At 44.9% G+C, this 21,501-nt stretch overlaps 1 protein-coding gene across 2 annotated transcripts in view; it reads left to right on the forward strand.

Moving 5' to 3' along the window:
- Positions 1 to 21,501, forward strand: part of INO80 (INO80 complex ATPase subunit) — a 545,189-nt gene that overhangs the window by 446,789 nt on the left and 76,899 nt on the right. The gene's annotated exons all lie outside the window — the stretch shown is intronic.

Consider the following 21,501-nt stretch of genomic DNA (forward strand, 5'->3'; position numbering starts at 1 on the left):
GAACAGTCAGGAAGGTCAAAAATACAAGTAAAACACATGTGCATAGGAATCAAACAACTAGTACAAAACGATGCAAAGTCTTAAAAGCTCAAGAGTAGTAGTTCAAGTGTATTTAGCCATGAGGATAGCTTTAACTTCTTTTTTAAAAAGAAGAGTGGAGGAGATGAGTCTGGTTTCAGGAGGGAGTGAGTTCCAGATCCTAGGCGCCATTCCTGAGAAGGAGTGTTTGTAAGTTTTTTCCTTCCGGAATCTTCAAGGCTTCAACAGAAGATTGTTTGTACTTCTGGTGGTTCTGGACCCGCCGGATATTGTCAACTTCTGAGTGAGGTAGCCGGGTGATTTCAGGTGAATAGCCTTGTGCGTCATGCAGGCGATTTTCAGCTGTATTTTGGCTTCAAAAGGTAGCCAGTTCAGGGATTTAAAGTCAGGGGAGATATGTGAGTGTTTTTTAGATCCAGTGATGAGTCTCGCTGCCGCATTTAGTGAAGCTCTTAGGGGTGCTGTTGTAGTTAGGGGGAGACCACAGAGGGCGATGCTGCCGTAGTCTATGCGAGGGATGACTAGTGCTTGTACTGCAGTTTGGAAGTCCTTGGCTGGGAGGAAGGGTTTAAGTTTCCTCAAGGTATTTATTTGGAAGTTCGCTCCCTTAGTTGCCTTGTTGATATGCTGCTGCATGTTGAGATTTGCGTCAAGTGTTATGCCTAGAGATTTTGCTGAGTCCACGATGGTCGGTTGGACATTGAGTACAGTTAGGTGCTTAAGCCAGGTTTGAGTGGTGGAGATTTTCGCGGGAGGAGAGATTAGAAGGAACTCAGTTTTTATAGCATTGAGTTTGAGGTGATTATCGGCCAGCCAGGATTGGGTGTTTCTGATCATTGAGTTCAGACGCAAAATGTCTTTGGGGGATTGTAGTTTGAGATATAGTTGCGTGTCATCGGCGTACATGTGAAAGTGAACATTGGATGTTTGTAACAAGGTGGTGAGAGGTTCCATAACTAGGTTGAACAGGGTAGGGGATAGGCAGGATCCTTGGGGGACACCTAACGAAACAGGTATTGGAGCGGACATCAGGTTGTTGCTCTTGAATTTTTGAGATCGGTTGTGTAGAAAGGAGGTGAACCACTGAAGAACAGTCCCAGAGAGACCCATTCTTGTTTTTAGGAGTTCGAGTAAGCTCTCATGTTTCACAGTGTCGAATGCTGATGAGAGATCAAGAAGGATGAGGAGGCATGTATCATTTTGATCTAAAATTTGGAGGAAGTCGTATATATATATATATATATATATATATATATATATATATATATATATATATATATTCACTGAAAAAACCATAGGTTTCACACCAGTTATAGTTAGCTGGAAATGTTACTGACATAAAACCATTGAAATTCCATGTTATAGTTAGTTGGACTTACTATAACCTGCGCGTGTAATGCACTGCTGATGATGTCACATATTACATCACTCATGACATGGTCAGTTACATCACTCATGACATCCCTCATGACACCATCCAGTGAATGTGTGCCTTTTCTGAAAAATAAATGTTTTATTTATGTATATGTAAAGGTCAATGGAAGAATAAATGTTTAAATAAGTGTCTTAATGTATGTTTTTTTTAAATGAAATTGATTGGTTAACTGGCTTATTAAGTGTATTTTAGTGAATACATATATTAGCTTATATTGTTAAAATATTTAAATGTTTGTATCAGTGTTTCACTTTGTGTATAAGTGGCTGCATGGGTTGGTGAGTAGCTACATGTGTGTGTATATGGGTTATTAGATGTTATTTTTAGTATCAGGATGAGTGTCTGTATGGTTTGGTGGGGGTATTACTTAGCACATAGATGCATCAATGACTGACTCACTGTTTGTATGTGTTTGGAAGACGGCATATGTGCAGGACTGTATGGATGGATGAGTATGTATATGTGTGTGTTAGTGAGTGAATGACTGTCTCACTAGTGTCTTTATCAGTAACTACATATGTTTTAATCTAGTATATGTGAGTATTGATGTATATAAGTGAGTATATGTGAGAGTGACAGATTGAAAGAGTTCTTGTTTAAATAAGTATGTGTTTCTATAAGTGATTGTTTAAGAGAGTAAGTATGTGTAAGTTTCCTTAGAAGTAAGGTGGTAGTGTGTGTATAGCTGTATATGCAAATAAATGGATGTTCAATAGTTTATTTGCATGTGTGAGTATGTGTGTGAGCAACTTTTGGAAGACTGTCGGTGTGTTACAGGATGTATATGTGTATCACTACATATGATGAGTGAGTATATGTATGAGTGACTACATAGAACTGTTGGTGAATTAGTGGATGTGTATTTAAATGGTGAAATTACTGAATTGGTTGTTGTAACTGGTATGAGTATCTCCTTTTTTTTGAAAATTTTAGTTTCTATTTTTGAATATGTGTTTCAAGGATTACAGTGAAACGAGGTCTGTCACTCTGTCATAAGGATGGTGTCATCAGTAATGTCATGAGTGATGTCACTGACCATGTCATGAGTGATGTAATATGTGACGTCATCAGCAGTGCATTACACGCGCAAGTTATAGTGAGTCCAACTAACTATAATGTGGAATTTCAATGGTTTTATGTCAGTAAAATTTTCCAGCTAACTATAACTGGTGTACAACCTATGTTTTTTTTTCAGTGAATTTAATAGGTTTTTTAAATGCTAATTCCAAACTATAACTGGTGTGAAACCTATGGTTTTTTCAGTGAATTTCATAGGTTTTTTAAACGCTAATTCCTAACTATAACGGATGTGAAACCTATGGTTTTTTCAGTGAATTTCATAGGTTTTTTAAATGCTAATTCCTAACTATATATAAGGACCCAAACCTATATTTTTTTCTTTAAATTTCAAAATTTTGTTAATAGCAAATGTCTATAGCTATAAAATGTAATATTTTTGAAAAAGAATGAATCCTATATTTTATTTGTATTTAAAACAATTTTTTTGGACCGCTCCTGGGGCACGCCCCGGTGATCGCCCCGGAAAGCGTAGTCTTTTGAAGCGCCCCAGGGCGCGCTCCGGAGAGCGTCCCGTTAGCGCTATTGCCGCGAACGAAAACATCATCGTGACGTATCGCGTAGCCGTGTCCACGTGATACGCGCGGCGTAAGCGCACCCGGAAGCACTCGAGCGAATACGATCGCGCAACGTAAACCTGTGACGCGCTTACGCGACGCGCCCGTGGGTGCGCGGCGTAAGTGCGTCGGTCATGTGACCTAAAAATAACACTTTATTGGTGCAGAACAGTTTTGGTTTCATAATGATGAAATCCCTGGTCTTGTGACCTGAAAATAACACTTCTCATTGGTTCAGGCCTATTTTTTTTTCCAAATGATGAAAGACCCCACCTTTTTTCCTTATTCTGACTTTGTCCTTTGACTTAGGAAGACCTCTTTTGTAATCTTCAAGTACATTTTGTACTTTGAAATGGCTTCAATAGCAGCAGCAGCTGGAGCATCTGCACCACCACCACCACCACAACCACCAAGAGTGAAGGACTGGGTTATTTTAGAACCCAGCGGTGCCAGGGCACAACACCTGAAACCTTCGTGGGTAACCTGCTCCGGCGTACGAATCACAGAGACACGGGACACTTCCTTCGGCGTCAAAGATTCAAGGTTTATTTGCTGCAGGGAAACACAGAAATCACGGAAGTACAACAAGTGTAGTTCAGAGTGACTGCTTCAAATTGCTTCTGTGGGTCGCTCCTTTTATACACGATTTTCCCATAGGTTTGCATAGCAGACAAAAGTTTACAACCCGGTTCCCACATTTATCCCCCAGAGGGGTCGTTTTGGTCACTTTGATTCACATAAGGTCTGGAATATAAGTGCGGAAACATTTGGCGGTTCCCAACTGTAAAAACCCATCTTCCCACCATTAGTACATTCCAATCAGCAGTAAAACAGATCATAATAGGAACAAGGACAGGTGCAAAGGAAGATGGAGACAGTGGGGAGATCGGAAAGGGTGTAAAAGGGGAGGTATCGGGAAACATGAGATACAGGCATCAAAGGGACGTGCCTAATGAGATGCACGGCTGAGACAATAAACCGGCCGCTCGAGATGGGCCTCGAGCGGCGCCATCTGCCTTACAGTATCATCCCCCTCATCATAAAGACACTTACAAGAGACATGTGTCTTCCGCAAATATCTTGGGAGTCCCAGGGTCGCGAAGCGGACAACGTCCGTTCGATGGCTACTTGAGGGCAAGAGACAAAATGGATGCCGTATCTAAGATGGAACCCGTGGGTACAGATGAAAAACCCACATAACAAACGAACGGTTTGAGTTAGCACAGCGAAACTGCGCTCATTTACTAAACTCGTCATTTGCGGTTCATAGATACCATGCTCGACCATATTCGTGCGAGTCGAGAACACCACTTACAATTGTCACGGAACCTCAAACGCTCCTTTTGCCCTCATGTAGGCAAACACTAATCGGAATCATACTCGATATTCATCAGACCATCTAGGTGTTGCTGTAGCATAGCTCTGTCCAACCGAGTTCCATTGGTAACAGGCGGCTGTCTCATACACGTTGTAGCACAGAGGCCACATAAGGCAGGACCGCACTGCACACAAAGGCAACACGTGAACAGGAACGCCACGACAACTCCAACGATCATCAGAATCTTCCAACCCCAAGTCGACATCAGGCCCCAAAACCACCCAAGTAGCGTCCAATCCCCTACATCCACGTGTATGGATTCGGAGATTTTATGCAACTTTGAGATGGCTTGATAAACAGTCGGAGCGTTATCAGGAATGAAAATACAGCAGCTCGAATGGATCACCTTACATACCCCACCTCGATCTGCTAAGATCACGTCTAAAACCATACGGTTTTGTAACGTCATAAGTCTATCCGCCTGAAGTTCTGTGGTGATATTACCAAGGGCACTGGCAGTAATGTTAGCTGTCGATTCTACCACTCGAGTCAACTGTCTCAGGTTCCTACTATTAACCATAGGTCCCCAAAACGGGAGGAAACCCTTGAAAAAGTCTCCTGCCTCTTGACCGGCAGTATCCTCTTCACTAATTACGCCTCTCACAACTCTAGTCTTGTGATAATCTGCATCTACAGTAAACGTCGGGGGCAACAAATTTGCGATAAAACATGAGCCCATGAAGTCAGAGGGCAACCATGCATACGCACGATCATGACAGATAAAGTATGTACCCTTGGCAGCCAAAAACACAGGGGACGAGACCATCGGCAATATGTAATTTTCAGTGCAAGCACTCTCTCCAAGTCGGGCTTTCGATCTTCGGCCACGACCTATGAGACAGAAATTACCAATGTGGGGTACGACCCATATCGGAGACGAGCTTTTGAGCTGTTTTTCACTAGTGAACACACTATACTCGCCTCTACTCAGGACCCTATAGGCTTGTACCTCTTCTTCTGGAATAAGCGAGGGATCATAGATATCGCTATCTAAGTCCTCTATTGCTATAGACAAAGGTTTTTGATACGAGCTAGGACCCGAGTAGGGGGAACGTGGTTCCCGAATGGGGTGGAAGCCTAGTGCGCTTCGAAACATTGTTTGAAATGCTCGAGCAGACCCTTGGGAACTATACGGTAACACCAGATATGGAATTCCCTTATCCGTAGTATGTGGCATCAACCCACACACCCAACAATTAGTAGTGTTAACCACTAACTGATGCTGGTGAAGGAGCTGAATAAAGGAATTGTTGCGGAATTCTGCACGTCTAGCCTGCTCGTGTTCGGGTAAGATGTGAAAGGAATGAGGAGACACAGTGGAGGTAAGTTTAGGATCAGGGGTAGGAGTAGGTATAGCAGAAGGTAAGAAGTAAGACATCGTATAATACACCCCACCCGCCAATAATGCAGAAACAGTCAAAAACAATACAAATATTTGGAACATAAAACATTTGGTACGGCTAAGTTGTTGCAACTTGAACCTTTGCGCCTGAGCTTCTTCCAAGTCCATCAGCTTTGAAAACGCCATCCCCTATGACCGTCCGCAACGTTTCTTGACGCACTTCGTTCTGTGTAGCAGTAGTCAATTCCCAGGAGTTCCCAGGAACCGACGGTCTTTAACCTAGCGTCAAGACCTACTAACCAGAAAGAAGTACGCGCGCGGCCCTACGGCCTTTATTTATAATCAATATTTCTCAGCTGTGGAAGCAAAAAGTATAAGGAACAAAACTCAATATATATATATATATACAAGAATAATCACAATAATACGAATGTTCAAACTGATCACGGACAGCAGGATGATGCAGTTGTCAATAAATCAAAGCCGGATCTTTTATTAGTCTTTAGTGCTAGATCGCAAAAAGTATCGGGTTTTCCCAGGACGTGTCTGTTCGTCAAACAAAGGATCCTTTGAAGAGACAACGTCCTGCTGATCAGTTGAGTGTTCTGGTCTTGAGTCTTTTGATGACAAATGTTCAACGGTGTCTTTCTGCTGCACTGAGGATTCTCCGACAGGTTGTGCCTCGCTAAAAGGTACAAACGCCGGCAATCCTTCGGTTTCAGTTGATGCAATGCCTCTCCTCACCCACGGGTCTGCCGGCAAAGGGATAGGGACTTTCTTCGTGTGGGTGGCGTGCACCCAGTTCTTCCGTCCCTCAAGACGAACAGCAGTCCTCGTGGCGAGGAGAACCTGGTAGGGTCCAGTGAACCTCGGATCCAAATTGTTCTTGCGCGAAAAGTTCCGCGTCACCACCCAATCTCCGGGCTGGAGCTGGTGGCCTGGACCCTCCGTCTGCGTCGGCAGTGCTTCGTAAACCTGTTGGTGAATTAACCTCAGTTTAGCAGTCAAGTCATGAAGATAATCGATCAACATTGGATACTCAAGATCACAGAACGCACCTGGCCTAGGAACCCCCCAAACATTCGCAGGACGACCGAACACTATTTCATAGGGACTAAGCCCTACTCGGGAGTGTACAGTCGCCCTAGTTGACAGTAATGCTAAGGGTAAAGCGTCAGGCCACGAGAGACCAGTCGTAGCCTGAATCTTCGCCAGCTTTAGTTTAAGGGTGCCATTATACCCTTCAACCAAACCAGCTGACTGGGGATGATTGGCACTATGGAATTTCTGATTAATTCCAAGGCCCTTACACACACTCTTCATCACGCTCCCCACAAACTCACTTCCGTTATCTGACCACACGACTCTAGGCATTCCGTACCGAGGAAAGTATTCCTTCAGTAGGATTTTCGCAGTAGACAAAGCAGTATTGTCTTTGAGAGGATAGGCCTCAATCCATCGGGAGAATGCGCAAACCACTACTAAAACGTATTTCAGGTTATTGCATCGCTCCATATGGATGAAGTCCAATTGAATCACCTCAAAGGGACATGAAGGGGGAGCAAAACTGCCAGGAGGAGTTGGGGTTCCCTTGCCAGGATTGTACAACATGCACACCATACAATTCTTAACCAAGCGTTCAGCACATTTCGTGATACCATCATTCTTCCACACAGGGGACAGCAGCTTACAAATACCTTTCGCGCTAATATGTGCTAACCCATGCGCCATTGTCACAACGGCCAGCACATACGCATCAGGCAACATCCATCTTTTCTGATCCGATAGATCAATCCAACAACCACTTGCATCCAGCTTTCCCGTACTTTCTTCCCACTTCGTCTTTTCAGTCTCGGTGGCCTCTTTCTGAATTTCTTTCACACTCTCAATAGTGTCTTCACACATACCCGACTCTGCAGGCCACCTAACCGAACTCGTCACATACATTCGAGTGCTAAGGTTCCGGGCAGTCTCCTTAGCAATCTCATCCGCAAACGCATTACCACGACCAACATCATCCGTCACCTTACGATGCGCACTACATTTAACAATTGCTACCTGCTTAGGCAACGTCAGTGCATCTAAGAGATCATTCACAAGCTGGCCATGCTGAATCTTCGTACCATGCGATGTTAGAAAACCTCTCTCTCTCCACAATCGTCCGAAACTATGGGCGACGCCAAACGCATATTGGCTGTCGGTAAACACATTCACACGTTTCCCTTTCGCTAACACACACGCTCTGGTGAGAGCGATCAGTTCTGCAGCTTGGGCAGAATTCTGGTTCAATCTTGCAGTCTCAACAACAGTATTCAACGTTACAACAGCATAAGCAGTAGTCACATCGCCATTCGGCAACTTAAAACACGAACCATCCACATACAACGTTCCATCTGGGTCTTCCAATGGGGTGTTTTTGAGGTCCACTCGACCTTTTGTTTCCTCTTCTGTCCTCAAATAACAATCATGTTCTGTTATTTCATCTGACTCGGAGTTAATTGGTAACAAAGTCGCCGGGTTCAGAACATTGCAACGTTTTATTTGGATATGACTTGCCAGCAACGTCAACTCTTACCCAGACAATCTCGCGCTCGTCAAGTGCTGAGTTTTTGTACGATTCAGAAGAGTGTCAACTGCATGCGGAACCATCACCGTAAGCATATTATCCATGACCAATCCTGCTGATTGTCGGATGGACACCGCAGCTGCCGCTGTTGCTCTCAAACAACTCGGCAATGCTCTAGCTACCGGGTCCAAGGTCGAGGAAAAATATGCACATGGACGTTGCTTACCACCAAAAGGTTGCGTTAAAACACTTAAAGCACAACCTTCTCTTTCGTGAACATATAATGTGAACGGCTTACTGTAATCAGGGGTACCTAACACAGGGGCCGAACACAATGAATCACGCAATTCAGAAAAACTTTTCTGACATTCGTCCGTCCATGGTAAAGGAGTTGAAACATCCTTGCACGTAAGGGCCACTAATGGTTTCGCTAGCAATGAAAAATTAGGAATCCATTGCCTGCAGTACGACGTGATACCTAGAAAGGCACGCACATCTCTTTGGGTTTTTGGCACAGCCATTCGTGCAATTGCAGCAATCCTCTCTGGGGTCAACCGCCTTCCCTCCTTTGACAATAAGTGACCTAGATAGGTTACTTCTTGACAACAATATTGGAGTTTAGAAGGTGACACCTTGTGATTTAACTCACAGAGATGTTGCAACAACGACACCGTAGCAATTTTGCAAATGTCCTGAGTATCAGCAGCCACCAATAGGTCATCGACGTATTGGATTAAGGCCGCACCAGCCGGCAACTGGAACGCATCCAGTTGACCCTTCAAGGCTTGACTGTAAATCGATGGACTTTCACAGTAGCCCTGAGGAGCGCATTTAAACCGGAAGCTACGTCCACCGAGAGAGAAACCGAAAAGGTCCCTGCTCTCCTCTGCAATCGGGATGCTGAAGAACGCATTCTTCAAGTCAATCACCGAAAACCACGATGCAGAAGCTGGAATCAGAGTCAGTAGCGCCGTGATGTCCGGCACAACGGGGAACTGAGGAATCACAATTTTATTCACCTCCCGTAAATCGATAACAAAACGATAAACAGGTGGCTTCGAAGGATCAGTACGTTTAAGAATGGGCAGCACAGGGCTGTTGCACACGTTTCCCCGAGTCTCCTCTATAACGTCTTTCTCGATCAGATCATAAATGATCGCTAACAGTGCACGTTCACCATCAAGAGAGATACGATACTGGGGAATACGTGGCAACCGCACATTAGATTTCAACTGAACAACGTAAGGGGAGATGTCAAGCAGGCCCACATCATTGGGACCCGTTGCCCACAAAGACGCAGGAAGAGAACTCAATTCCGGTGGAAGCTTATCGAGAGATAAGTACATAGGAGAGACAACCCTCTCTCCCATCGTAAGCTTTACACCCGCAGGAGAACAATACAAAGTTGCATACAAACGTTTAAGCAAATCCAGGCCCAAAAGATTTTCACCACAACCAGTAGTCAAAATCAATGGAGCTTGGAGCTCACGAGGCCCAATTTTAAGGGGCAAAGGGCGCAAAACTGGATTGCTAACAGGGGCGCCAGAGAATCCAACGGAAACATTTGTTAAGCCAGACAAAGGTGCGCCAGGGAGTTTCGAATGCATAATAGAACTTTTCGCTGCACCAGTGTCCAACAGAAAAGGCTCAACGACGCCCGATGTAGCAACTGCGACGTAAGGCCCTCTCTGATCAACCGGAACTGATACCACTCCCTCTCCTTGTCTTTGGCTGTCCTAGTAATTACTGTCGTCAGTTCCCTGATCGACGTAGTAATCGTCTACATTGTACTGCGCAGATCGTCCTTGCGATGAACCACGTTGATCAAAACAGTTATTAGAGTTTGATGAGTTATCTGAACGATCATTCTGAGCACCACGACCTCTACCACGTGACGTCTGCTGTGAACCACCACGACCTCCTCTAGATGAATTACCACTATTACGATCGTTCAGAACAGGACAATTGAATTTGAAAAGACCCTCCTGTCTACAATAGGCACATTGATTGTACCCTAACGAAGATCTTTGGGAAGAGGAGTCATTGCGAGATTGTGATCGGTTCGACTGCGGCTGCGATCTATTCTGTTGGGGTGCATTCTGATTCGGTCGTGGGGGATAGGCCTGCTGTAACAACACTTTAGTTTTAAGCTCCTTCGTCTTCTTCTCAGCACGGTCGTTCTCCTCTTTCTCTCTATTCTCATAATATTGTGCTGTGGCCAATATCTGAGCTGAGGTAGAAACGGCCCACGCACTTTCTGAATTCTTTAATTTGTTGCTCAAATCGGGTAATAAGTTTGAAACAAACTTATCCACGAACAACCGCTGACCACCCTCAGTACCCATATCCTGTCCACTATGGTCGATGAATGCCTCCTCGAACCTCGTAAAGAAGTCGGAGACACTCTCGTCCTTCTTTTGTTTACAAGCTGACAATTTGTCCCAGTTCACCCTCATAGCTGGCATAAGAGTTTTCATTAACGTTATTATTCTTTGAGGAAGATCGGCAATCAACTGCTCGGGTTTAGCACCACCAGTTTGTCGACCATCCGCCGCTACAATGGCAGCCCAAGCACCACCCAATTCATTGGGATGGTTTTCCTGACGAATCTTAGCCCATACCGGTTGCGGTACGACATTGCCGAACAGCATATCAATATCGGCAAGATTCATTATCGTAGCATCTACGAGCTGCGATAATTCCTTATAGTACCCTGTAGGATTTTTGCGAGGGTCAGGCAAAGATTGCTTCACCTGTAACACTTCTGAGCGTTTCCATGGCAGATGTATCCACACTCTCTGGAAATGTGCCAATACCGGGGGGTTCGCCCCAGGATTAGCTGGCATCCACACTGGTGGAACTTCACGCATAGGAAACTGACCAGACTCATCTGGCTGTCTTTCAACATCCTCAACAAACAAGGCTTGGGGTATAGGAGTGGGACGGAAAGATAGCAACCGCTCGACAGCACGTCGAACGTTAGTATCCACTATCAGACCAGTCGAGAACTGAAGCTGTAGATCAGACAAAGCGGTCAGCACCTCGTCAGGTGCGTCGGCCGATATCTGATCGCGAAGGACCTTACACATTTCTTCGAACACAAATCTCTGGGTTGGTATATTGAATTGACAAAATGTGTCGAGTACGACACGTGGTGGATTTCGAAGAGGATGTGTCATCCAACCCATCGCCATATTGTATAGCGAAGCACGTTCTCTGTTACCAGGAAGCTGACTACGTCTCTGAGGACCATCGGAACCAGCGGACCCAAGAACAGGTCCAAGCGAATGAAAGAAACTAGCCGCAAGAGGAGAAATACGACTACGAGTAGAGGGAGAAGTATAAGAAACAGGACTAACAAGTGATGGGGTAGAAACAGTAGCAACAGTAGGAGTTAACAGAGCAGGAGCAGTAGCGGGAGCAGGAGTATGTGGAAGCGGAGGAGCAGTAGGGATGGCAACAGACAAAGGAGCAGGAACAGTCGGAAGGACGGGTGCAGGTTGAGGAACAGGCTGAGGAATAGGTGGCGGAACAGGTACAGGGGGAACCACTGGAGCAGCGGTACCCTGTACATACGGTGGTGGTGACTTCATAAGATAGGACATTAAAGAATCCTCAACTGCCTCTTCCTTCTTTTCCGACTCCGTAGGCAAAGTAGGATAACATTTATCTATGGACATACGCTGTAGCCTATCGAACACTTCCTTTTCCTTATCCTCCTTATCACGCTGAAATTGCTCTGCTTTCTTTACAATGGTAGCAACACCATCTCTCTGATTTCGTTTAGTCTGTCTAATTTCTTTCTGTCGGGCTTCTTTACGCCACAACCGAAAAGCATCAAACATGGCCGGCCTTGACTTTTTCGCAAATAATTTAGCCTCTAGATTATCTAAGATTGGAGTCTCAAAACTACCATGAGGTGGCCAACTAAGGACACCATCCTTCTTAGTATACCGGATCCAGTAATCATTAAAAGTAATCGGGCCTAGCCCATGCTTACTGTACAGTTCATAAGTCGGAGTTCCAACCGGAGGTATCGGACACGAGTCCTCCAGTCGGGAATCCACACCACAAGGTCTGAAACAACTAAACAAAGTACTGCGACTAGGCATCTTGCACACTAGCCGAGTTTCACAAACTTCAAGGGTTACGGGATTTACCAAGTCCCTGTAAAGAACAAAAACCCTCGGTTTTTGGCGGCTGCAGTCGTCAAACAACACAACAAAGGACCAAGAACTACAAATGCAATGGAACCATGCAACCACTAAGCAACCACAACCAAGAACTCTGGGAGCGACCCACAAATACTTAACTCAAAGATCGATGGCGTCACCAGGAAGGCCCGTCAATCGTCTCGCTCTACCAAGGTCTACGCCAGGCGCCAAAACAGGTCTACAGTCAGGGCAGCAGTCCGTCGCAGCCGTCAGGAGGCGGGAATCTTCGCGGGAAAAGTCTTCGGGCCACTTATTTCGACAACAGGATCGATGAAGCGGAGTGCACCTTCCCTCGGAGATTTCACACGAAGTTTCTCACGATCGTCGGGCTTGGACCGGTACCACTGATGCAGCCCCACGTTGGGCGCCAACTGAAGGACTGGGTTATTTTAGAACCCAGCGGTGCCAGGGCACAACACCTGAAACCTTCGTGGGTAACCTGCTCCGGCGTACGAATCACAGAGACACGGGACACTTCCTTCGGCGTCAAAGATTCAAGGTTTATTTGCTGCAGGGAAACACAGAAATCACGGAAGTACAACAAGTGTAGTTCAGAGTGACTGCTTCAAATTGCTTCTGTGGGTCGCTCCTTTTATACACGATTTTCCCATAGGTTTGCATAGCAGACAAAAGTTTACAACCCGGTTCCCACATTTATCCCCCAGAGGGGTCGTTTTGGTCACTTTGATTCACATAAGGTCTGGAATATAAGTGCGGAAACATTTGGCGGTTCCCAACTGTAAAAACCCATCTTCCCACCATTAGTACATTCCAATCAGCAGTAAAACAGATCATAATAGGAACAAGGACAGGTGCAAAGGAAGATGGAGACAGTGGGGAGATCGGAAAGGGTGTAAAAGGGGAGGTATCGGGAAACATGAGATACAGGCATCAAAGGGACGTGCCTAATGAGATGCACGGCTGAGACAATAAACCGGCCGCTCGAGATGGGCCTCGAGCGGCGCCATCTGCCTTACAGTATCATCCCCCTCATCATAAAGACACTTACAAGAGACATGTGTCTTCCGCAAATATCTTGGGAGTCCCAGGGTCGCGAAGCGGACAACGTCCGTTCGCTGGCTACTTGAGGGCAAGAGACAAAATGGATGCCGTATCTAAGATGGAACCCGTGGGTACAGATGAAAAACCCACATAACAAACGAACGGTTTGAGTTAGCACAGCGAAACTGTGCTCATTTACTAAACTCGTCATTTGCGGTTCATAGATACCATACTCGACCATATTCGTGCGAGTCGAGAACACCACTTACAATTGTCACGGAACCTCAAGAGGACCACCACAAGATTACATTGGTGGTCAACAAGAGGAGGAGGGGAGGAGAAGATGGCTGCAAGAACACAATACCCCATACCAGCCAAAACCACACATTGTATGGGAGTTTTTTTCGATCCCAGAGGGCAAGAAAAAAGTAAATGCGGCCAAGGTGACTTGCCTAATCTGTGGCATGGAACTTTCCAGGGGAAACCCTAATAAGAAATACTCTTTCGGAAACAACACCATGATTCGCCACATGCAGCGCAGGCATCCAATCAACTATTCTGCTGCAGAGATGAGGGAACTGGCCAGTAACCTTCCCCAATCTTCAAGCTCCACCTTCCAAAGAAATCAACCCACTCCAACGGGACCAGAGGCAAGGGAGACGATGCCTTGCATTCAGCCACGGTTTGGGGATTTCCGTATAACATGTATACATTGTGGTAAGACCATCTCCTATGGTGAACTGAGCATAAAGCTCATCTTCCTTGCTGGGGACAACCACAAATGCCCCAAAAAACCCTATTTTTTTCTTATTTTTTTTCTGCTCCAGTTGAGCCATTTTCAATTCCCTGTTTTTTCGTTTATCCCCATAAAAATACCCCAAAAAATATAAAATAGTTCATAAAAGCAAAAAAAAGTCAAAATGTTCCAAAAACACAAAAAAATATAAAACAAAAAGAAAAAAAAACAGTTCTTTTTAGAACTACCTCCAATTCATAAAAAAAGGCTACATTTTTTAATAACTGTCATTCTTCTTTCACCATGGGCCGCTCCCCGGTGCGCGTACCGGGCGCTCCACCCGCGCAAATCAAAAAAATTTTTTTAAAAATTGCCCGCGGGGCCCTTTTATAGGCCCCACATCAAACCTAGGGGGTCAAGGGGGGTCTACTCTTCCCCCTTATGGTCATTTCCCCCTTTGTTTTTCCCACCTCTTGTGTCTCGATTCTACCGATCCACAAGATGGCGGCCGCTCCGGACTGTTTCGAATGTTTACAGACACCCGAGGGCCAATCAGCTTTCCGTGCGCACGTCACGTGGTGCGCCCAGAGCGCTCCCCGGTGCGCGTACCGGGGCGCTGCCATAGATATATATATTTTTTTGAACCTAAATTACTCAAAAACCACTGGAGCACATATCTTGAGACATAGCAAAGGCACATCGGGCTACCAGTCCCTACAATTTTGCCAAGTTTGGTGGAAATCCATTCAGCCGTTCGGGCTAAAAGTGAGTTTGACCGCCCTATGGAAATTAACATGGGGAAAACACGTTTTGGGACCCCCCTTTTATCTCGGCCCCCACTTGATGAATCCCCCCCACATTTTCAGGGAAGGAGCGGAGCGGGCCACGAAGTTTGAGAAATTCGCGAAGATTCGTCCACCGGCGCCAAAGTTATTCCCAATAGAATGTTGCGGATTTCCTATGGAAAGTAGATCCGAACTATACCTACTGGCGGTCGCCAGTAGGTAATATATATATATATATATATATATATATATATATATATATACTCCAATTGCAAGCCGCAACATGTTACCAAAGAGTAACATTTTGGAGATAAAAAACAAATATAAAGAACTAGCGAGGTGCAGAGGTATGGGTTTGTTATCAGATGCTGAATTTCAGTATCTGAAGGTGGAGAAACCGGTAATGCCCTTTCTATATTTAAAACCCAAGATCAACAAAGATAAAACATCCCCTCATGGCAGGCCAATCATTTCTGCAATTGCCAGCTTGTTCGAGACATCATTGAGATGTCTAGATCATTTCTTACAAGACTTTGTGAAACAACTGCCATCACATATCCAGGACACTGGAGACTTTCTAAAAAAGCTGCAAAGTTTGCAATGAGAGAACCACAACTTGCTAATAACCCTGGAGGTGGCCTCGTTATACACAATTATTGCCCACAAAGATAGACTAAAAGCCCGCAGGCATTATTTGAGCAGCAGACCAGCCCAGATGTATCAACATTCCGAGATGCTGCTGAAAATGGCTTAACTATGTTTGGACAACAATCTTTTTCTCTTTGGGAATGATACGTACAGGCAACTTATGGGGACAGCGATGGGCACCTACTTCACCCCCAGCTATGCGAGTTTACACATGGGCTGATGGGAGGAGTAGGTGCTCAGAGTACAGTTTGGAAAATAATTGGACGAGAATATCAGTTTCTGGGTCAGATTTATAGATGATCTTTTTGTCATATGGAATGGATCATCAGAAAGTGCCTCTATTTTCTTTGAGTCTTTAAATGTCCACAGCCTTAGTCTTAGATGTACAAGTTCCATCAGTGAATCTAGTCTACATTTACTAGATTTGGAAGTTTTTATTACAAATGGCAAAGTACATATGCATACGATTAGGAAGCCCACAGCTGGGAATTCTATTTAGCTTCCATCCACAGAGATTAAAATACAGCATTCCCTATGCCGAACAGTTACGTATGAAAAGAAACTGCAGTCATATAGGCTTCCTACAAGTAGCCGAGAAGAACCTAACAGATAGATTCAATGAAAGGGGATATAGTCAGGCAGTACTAGATCAAGCCGTGAGTAAGGTTGACAAACCATCCAGGGAGGATATCCTAGTGGGCAATAACAGAGAGAAGAAAAATACCAAAGATAGTGTGAGAGACTGCATGAGTAGGCATTGGCACCTGGTTAAAGGGGATCCTACAATTGAGGACATGATCTCCAGAAAGCCCATGATATCCTTCAAGAGAGCCAAATCCATGAGAGAGGATTTGGTTAAGAGTAGCCCTGAAATAATTGAATCTAGAAGTTGGCTTATTGATAATCCAGGTTTCAAAAAAATGCCCTAAGTGAAAGGCCTGTAAACACTGCATAAATAATAAAGAAAAACTGTTGCCTCTAATGCACAAACCGTGAAGGATTCCACGGTTCCTCAACTGCAGAAGTGACCATGTAGTATATGTACTGCAATGCACATGCCATTGAGATATGTTGGCAGCACTATTCACATGGCTCATGTTAGTATCCTCCAACATCTCCGAGCAATAAGCAACATGTATCAAGCTTATCCGGTTGTTCGCCACATGAATGAAATACATGGTGGAAGGAGTGAGGAACTAACCTATTTTGTAATTGATTCAGTTGCTAAAAGGATGAGGGGGGAAATCGAAAAAGAAAGTTAAGACAACTGGAGTCTCGATACATTCTAATGTTTTATTCAAAGACCCCCAATGGCTTAAATTCTGATGAAGATCTATGTGTACACCTAGGATGAGGAACGAGAACAGTTTAGTGACAAGAATAGAGGGAAGGGAAAGAGAAAAGACAAGAATAGCGTCAAGAGAATCAGGGTCATCATACCCTAGGAGTCAAAATTTCAAGTGAAATTAAAATTCAGAATGAAGATGCTACTTGGAGGGATTGGTTCGGGTTATATCTTTTGATGACTAGAAAGAGTTTTTAAGTAGTGTAATTAGACTATTATTTGTACTATTAACTGAATGAATTAGTACTGAGGTGGTTAATACATCATAGGGCTGTTTTATCATTGTTCATATAGTAGGGAAGGGACACAAGGGGAGAGTAGTTGTGGCAATACATTTTATTCATGATTGTTCATTATGTTTTAGCCGGTTTTAGATTAATTTTAATAATTTTTTTAATGGAAGTAGGTGCTATATTATTTGTAGTTGCCTTGCTAGGGTAACAAGAGCTGCTATCTGAAATTGTTCACAAAAAATGGATTGTTTTGGAACTATGCAATTTGATACAGGCTGCTATTGTACTTTTGCATGAGTCTGGGAAAAATATTTGTACTGTGTTGGCCATAATAGCCGCTATTGGACTTTTGCACATTGTATATAGGCTTCTATTGCATAATTTGCACACTTATAGGAAATCACTTGCATATGTAAACACCTATAAGCTACAACAAATACTATGCTGCTAAATATTTTATAAATTTACCTGCTATGGCGAACTCTGCACATTTATATAGGCTGTTATTGCACAATTTGCTCACTTTTAGGAAAGCACTTGCACACACTAATATCTATAAGCGTCAACAAATAGTGTGCTGTTAACTATGGCACACCGGCTGCTAATGCAAATTATGCATGAATCTAAGGGCTATTATTGCAGATTTGCACATTTCCTTTATGCATATGTATATTCATTTCTGTATTAAGAAATTAAGTTACAATATATTGTTAAAACTGTCAATTCAAAGAGGTGAAGAATTAAAATAAAATAGAATAATTAACATATATACGAAACAGTATTGCAAATATACAATCGTATTTTGCTAATATTTTGTGTCACACAAGAGATAAAGCAGTTATTAATAAACCACCGCAAATAACGCACAGAACAACAAAAGTCATTTACCACTCCAGGCACAGTATCACAGCTTTGAATTGGTAAAATACTAACCAAGTCAACCTGAAATGAACAAAAGCAACCCCTGACATGTGTTTCACTCTCGTTAGAGCTCTTCAGAGAGGTGTAGCTTTGTCCAGACAAAAGGGAGCACCGAGTAGAAGTCAAAGCGATACCCTTTCAGGCATAGAGTAATGAATAAATTATGCAAAAAAGAAGCAGAGAACTCTGGGTAGTTCTCAGGTTTAGGTGGAAAGCAGCTCCTGTATAGAGTACCCTCAACACCAGCAACACTCTAAAACTGCACTAAGGTTTTCAGCTGGAATGTCGCAGGGATTGCAGGAAAACTGGCCCTTCCAGATTTTACTGCATGGGTGGATGAGCACTCCTTGTGCCTCTTCCAGGAAACTTGGAGCCTGGTACCGGTCCATAGGGTGGGATTCTCCTCATACTCCTCTCTTGCGCGGGTCTCGGAATCTGGGAGAGGCCGACCCTCGGGCGGCCTTCTTATCTGGGTCGCGGCTTCTCTAAACTGTAGAGTAGTGGACTCTCCAACAGGTTCCCCGGACATACAAAACATTACCCTTATAGACCAAAGGGGAAGAATTGTTCTAAATATCTTTAATGTGTATGCACGGGGTACAAAGGGTGGGAGAAAGTCTCCAGTAATATCTCTCCTCGAGACCCTGTTAAACAACACCCCCCATAAGACCCGCACCTTGGTTGCAGGTGATATGAACTGCACGTTCGAGCCCTTGGGCTCGAATGTTTCCCTGGACCAAGATGAGGAGGATGCTAGGTGGGGGATCCCAGCACTGGACATCCCACCGATCAAAAGGTGGACAGAAGTGGCACTCCAGATATACTCCCTGAGCCTGGAATTTAATTTAAGGGCAGCGAATGGGAGGACTTCCTCGGATAGGGGGGGTGCGCATACCTACAATAGACCAGGGCACACCTCTAGGCTGGATTATATTCTAATAGATGTGTGCTTATGGCCTTATGTAAGGGACATGCAGGTGGTCCCTTCGACAGAAAGTGATCACAACCCTCTATCCCTAAAAATGGAACAATGGTGGCAACCCTTAGGGAAGCCTAACGTCAAAGTGGCACCCGCACCACTAGATGAATCAGAAGTCTCCCCATGTGGTAGAAGAATTAAATGGGCGAAACTGGTCCTATCCGAGGCAAAGGTTGGGGAAATACAATCCCATCTAAACCGTGCAGTGGCATCTCTTGGAACCTTCCTAGAAGGGGTGGGCAAAGCGAGTGGGTTATTTGTCTCCCTGATCGAAACCTTATCCAACGTGTTTACCCTGTACTCTAAAAAGCCGGGCAATATAGGATCTAAAAAACCAGTGGAGGGGTGGTACACCCAAGCATGTAGGGGCCATAAGGCAAAGTTGGTTGAGGCAGTTAAATCTAAATCCCAAAGTGTGATCCAGGAAGCGAGGAAGGCCTATAAAAAGTCCCTTAATTTGGCTAAAAGGGAGTGGGAAGATAAATACTGGGAAGACCTACTCCAGGCTAGCAAAGTTAGGGATCCAGGGGTCTTTTGGAACCTTATAAGTAAACGGAGCAGATCCGACGCAGCCATGAGACCCTGCAACATCCCGCCCCAAAGCTGGGTAAAACACTTTGGGTCTCTATACCTCCCACCAAATGGGGAATTGTCTGTGGGGATGGGCCTCACACTAGCAATCGAACCCCATGCCTATGACCTCTTCACTCCCTTAGAGATCGAGGGGGTTATAAGCTGGGTAGCACCACGCAAGGCACCAGGCCCGGATGGCCTGCCGGGTGATCTCATGAGGGCCTACCCAGCGGAATGGGGAAGGATCATAGCAGCTCTCCTAAATGATATTATGAGGGGAGGAGTAGTACCAGAATCCTGGAAAGGGGCGGTGGTTGTCCCTATTTATAAAAAAGGGTGTAGGGAAACCCCGGGAAACTATCGCCCCATAAGTCTGATAGACTCCACCCAAAAGATAGCTGGTAAAGCTATCCTTGGTAGGATCCTCCATTGGGTGGAGGAGAATAAAATCCTATCAGACTTTCAGGCAGGTTTCCGGGCTGGTATGGGGACTATAGAGCAGGTGTTTAGGTTGTCCCTTTTCGGGTGGAAGGTGGTGGAACTGGGCAAGGGTAGTCTTTATTTAGCCATTATAGACTTGAAGACTGCCTTTGACCTAGTTCCCCGGGAAGAGCTTTGGAGGGTCCTTCGTGAGTTGGGACTACCACCTTACATCTTGTCCCTTCTCATAGGCCTTCATGACCACACCTTTGCACAGGTCCGCTGGGGCAAAAACGGAGAGCTCACTGAAAAGATACCAGTGTCTAGGGGCGTAAGACAGGGCTGCGTCTTGGCACCCACCCTATTTTCGTTATATCTGAATGGGGTGGTAAAACATCTTCAACAAGAACCAGCCGACGCCCCCTGTCTTGGAGGTGTCCGCATCCCAACCCTGCTTTTTGCGGACGACACGCTCCTGATTTCGAAGACCCCACAAGGCCTACAGAAACTTTTAACACGATTCCAGGAGTTCTGTGATGCAAAAGGGCTAATGATAAATGTGGACAAAACCAAATACTTAGTTGTTAACCCACCTAAAAAATTGGGCCGCCCACCTACACTCAACTCTATTCCCCTAGAGAAAGTAGCCGAATTCGACTACCTTGGTATCCGGATTACGGACAGGATGACTTGGGCTAACCACATCGAAAAAATGGTGCATAACCACAGGAGAGTAGGAGGAGCTCTTATGAGGGAATACAGGGCCTCAACTAGAAGAGCAACTACACCAGTACTCGACATCTACAAGGCCAAAGTAGCGACATCAGCCTTGTATGGGGCAGAACTGTGGGGCCACTGTCGACTGGATGCCCTAGTCACAGCAGAGAGCAAGCTTTTAAAATCCGTCATCTCTGTTCCACTGAGCACACCGTCAGTACCAGTGTGGATGGACACGGGATGCAAAAACATCAAAGAACAGGCCCAGCTTCGCCCGCTCCTGTTGTGGACACGGATCTGGAGATGCGAAGAATTAAAATCCTATGCTGATGCCCTAGGAGACATAATGAGCCAGGGGGGTTGGGCAAAGATAAGATGGTTAAATGACACCAAAAAGCTTTTGGAGAATATCGGACTAGGAGATTGCTGGTCATCCCGTTCAGCCCCCCCAAAAGAAGTTGTCAAGGCGCTTTATTGGAAATGGACTGAGGAGCGTCTAATCACTAGCTCCAACCACTGCAGGTCCACCGTCGC

This window comes from Lissotriton vulgaris, chromosome 9 (assembly GCF_964263255.1).
Source record: "Lissotriton vulgaris chromosome 9, aLisVul1.2, whole genome shotgun sequence".
NCBI lineage: Eukaryota > Metazoa > Chordata > Amphibia > Caudata > Salamandridae > Lissotriton > Lissotriton vulgaris.